Source organism: Cetorhinus maximus, chromosome 30 (genome assembly GCF_964194155.1).
Source record: "Cetorhinus maximus chromosome 30, sCetMax3.hap1.1, whole genome shotgun sequence".
NCBI lineage: Eukaryota > Metazoa > Chordata > Chondrichthyes > Lamniformes > Cetorhinidae > Cetorhinus > Cetorhinus maximus.
Window position 1 is genome coordinate 5,960,986 of NC_135908.1, and position 4,033 is coordinate 5,965,018.

Consider the following 4,033-nt stretch of genomic DNA (forward strand, 5'->3'; position numbering starts at 1 on the left):
GCCTGGCTCGTGTCACACACAATTCACAGATCCTTCTCTCTCAGATACACGCTCTTCTCTCCTACACTTCACATACCCTCTCAAACACACACTTCCCAACACACTCTCACACACATACTTCATATTTCCTCTCTCTCTCTCTCTTCACCCCCCACTCCCAACACGATTCACATATCCTCTCACTCTCACACACGCACACAAGTTACATACCCTCTCCCCTCTCATACTCACATATACCCTCCCTCTGAATTACCCATACTGTCTGGAGTATGACTTGAACGAACAACCTTCTGATTCAATCCTCCCTCTGTCCCACACACAAAAGCAATTCATACACTATCTGCCTGGTAGTCATACCTACAGACTATACTGCTATAATGCTATTAAATCCCACAATAATTAGGCAATTCCATAGTTGTGGATAAATATAGGGACATTGAAGAATTCTTAATCAAATAATATTACATTCTGGCAAATAAGTTGACGTCTTGTTCCGGATCGATGAATCTGCAATGTGACTTATTGATGCATCTTTATAGTTTATGAAATTACCACCTCAATTAAATTCTAAAGAAAACATTTTTAAAAATTGAAACGATTCTGAAGAAGTAATAGAAATCCTTTTAAATATGATGTCTTGTTCTATTATTTCCCAGGAGTCAGTAGTTTGATATTGAGTCATGGGCACTTCCTTAATATTTGATAGTCGCCCTATTAAAGATCCTAATTTGAACAAATCAGATTTAAAAGTGTACATCATTTCCCCCATCCATTTTAATACTGAAAAGCAAATCTCCATTGGGGTTACTCATGGTAGCTGGGATGGTAGTTATTTTATAATGATAGGGACAGCATATCAATTTGTGCCTGTTGTAGCTCAGCGGGTAGCCCTCTTTCTCTCTGAATCAGAAGGTTGTTCATTCAAGTCATACTCCGGACTTGAGATCATTGTCTAGGCTGATACTTCAAAGCAGTACTGAGGGAATGCTGCAGCTGCTGTCTTTTGGATGAGATGTTAAACCAAGGCCTAGCCTGCTTTGTCAGGCGGATGCAAAAGAATCCACCACACTATTGGAAGAAGAGCCGACGAGTTCTCCTTGGGGATGTGGCCATTCCTCAACCAACACATCTGGTCATTTATTTCGTTGCTTTTTGTGGAACCTTGCTGTTCACATGACTGCCATGTTTTCCCATGTTCCAACATTGACTGCACTTCAAAAATATTTCATTGGCTGTATAGTGCTTTGGGATGTCCTGAGATTACAAGAGACCCTGTATAAGTACAAGTCATCTCTCCTTCATGCAAATTGCACTATTCTGCTGAATCTGGACTGGGAATTCTCCTGCTAAATCATAATACTATTTTATTAGGACAGGAGGGAGGTCTTGTGGTGCAGTGGTGGAGTCCCTGCCTCTGGGTCAGGAGCTCTGGTTTTGAGTACCACTTCAGGACCTGATGGCCCCGGAAGGTGTGTTCATAACATGGCCAAACAGGTTGATTATCAGCCTGTAAATCCTTACAACAGGCCCGGTGGCAGGTAGTAAGAGTAGGAGAATTCCCTGGTCAACCATAATGCAGAAGGTAACAGCAAACCACTGCAGTGCTTTGCCAAGCATAATCATGGACCAATCCAATGGAAGTCCATGGTCGTCAATGCCTTCTTAGGGCATGGTACCTGGAGGAGGAGGATAAGGACAGGAGGATAAGGACATGAGCATTATACCAGATAGCACACAATGCAGTATTCTGCTGGTGTGTAACTGATATGTTTCTTTAAGGGCACAGGGTCTAATGGCTGTATGGACACACCCTGAAATCCATTATAGGCTAGTATCTCTTAGGAAGCTCTTGTGAACAATTAAAGGAAATTGTGGTCACTGGGGAGGTTTCTCTGGTTTGATCATTCAGCTGTGTCTCAGTGAGTAGCACTTTTGTTTCTGAGCCCAAAGCTCATGAGTTCAAGTTTTACTCTAGAGATTTGAGCATGTGATCTAGGCTAACATTCCAGTGCAGTTACTGAGGGAGTACTGCACAGCCGGAGGCATTGTTTTTGAATGAGATTGTAAACTGAGGCCCTCTGTGCACTCTCAGGTGAATGTTAAAGATTCTACAGCATGCTTTGAAGAAGATCATGTAGTTCTTCCAGTGACTAGGCCAACATTTATCTCTCAACCAACACCTAAATCTGATTATTTATTTCATTGTTGCTTCTGAGAACTTGCCTTGTGCAAATTAACTGCCGCTTCTTCCTACAGCAGTGATTAATCTTCAAAAGTACTTAACTGGTTGTAAAATGCTTCAGAATGAGTTGGAGTTGTTATATAAATACAATAGCACAAAAAGAAGAGCAGGAGTAGACTATATTCAATACGATTGTGGCTGATCTTGAGCCTCAGCTCCATTTTTCTGCCTGCTCTCCATATCCCTTAATTGCCTGCAAAACCAGAAATCCATCTATCCCAGCCTTAAAAGTACTCAACAATGGAGCATCCACAACTGTTTGGAGTAGAGAATTCCAAAGATTCACAACCCTTTGAGTGAAGTAATTTCCCCTCATCTCAGTCCTAAATGATTGGCCCCTTATCCTGAGACTGTGCCCCCGTGTTTTAGGTTCCCCAACCAGCGGAAACAATCTCTCAGCATCTACCCTATCAATCCCTTCAGAATTTTGTAGCTTTCAATTAGATTGCCTCTTATTATTCTAAACTCCAAAGAATATAGGCCCAGTTTACTCAGCCTCTCATCATAGGAAATCTCCCTCATCCCGGGGACTAATTCAGTGAACCTTCGCTGTATCACCTCCAATGTAAGTATATCCATTCTTTAATGTGGAGACCAAAAAAACTGCAGAACAGTTTTCTTTCTTTTCTTTGACAACTGCTTGTAAATCTCGAGCTCACCGAAATCCAACCAGAAGTTAGTTTTTTTGTTATTCTTTCATGTGTTGTGTGCATTCCTGGCTGGGCCAGCATTTATTGCCCATCCCTGGTTGTCCTTGAGAAGGTGGTGGTGAGCTGCCTTCTTGAACCGCTGCAGTCCATGTGGTGTAGGTACACCCACCGTGCTGTTAGGGAGTTCCAGGATTTTGACCCAGCGACAGTGAAGGAACGGTGACATATTTCCAAGTCAGGATGGTGAGTGGCTTGGAGGGGAACTTGTGGTGGTGTTCCCCTGACTGGCTTTCTCATTCTTAATATCTCTTTAAAAGTGTGAGGGGGAAGAAAGGAAATTTCATGTGTGATAAGATGTGATACCTGAAAAGTGACCATTGCATTTCAAAACTCGTACACAAGCAGGTCCATCACGGTGCTGATTTTTATCAGAATAGGAATATTACAGACATAGAATGCAATATATTATTCTATGAATGTAGAAGATTGCAAATCTAGTTGCTGTTAAGTAAACAGTTAATGAGTTAATTGATGGGAGAGTTAAGAGATTGCAGGCATTCTGACTTCACTATGTTGGAGTCCTGGGGAGTTGTTTTGTTTGTTTATGCCTTGAGAAAAATAAACATTTTAGTAGTGAGAACAGACAGGATTGACATACCAGTTTTATAAAATTGTAGATAAAATGTTTTCCTTCTCCTTTTAAGTGAATTAAAAACGTGTTTGAGAGTATCTCATCACTCTGAACACACCTGTAAATCCAGATGTGTAAAAGATCGTTTTGTCAGATTGGTCCTTCTGTTGCCAAAGATCCAGGCAAACAGCAATTAGTAAAAATAAACATGACGTTTAGTGCACATTTTCTATGACATTTATGTATTAGTACATATATCTGGTCTGAATCACACGAGGACTGAATATAGTTGTATTTTGCGCCTAGGTTTTTCCGATGCCTGGTGATATGATTTGACCAGGCTTGCTGACAATTTCACTAAGCCCAACTAAGTACTTAAGATACAAACCACTGTTTGCTCAAATTAACTCTTTAGAAGCAAATGTTACCCTTCAAAATCCTTTCCATTAATGTCCAACTGTAGTGGTTTTACACAATCAGACTGACAAAACTTCTTTGCAGTGTTTAAAT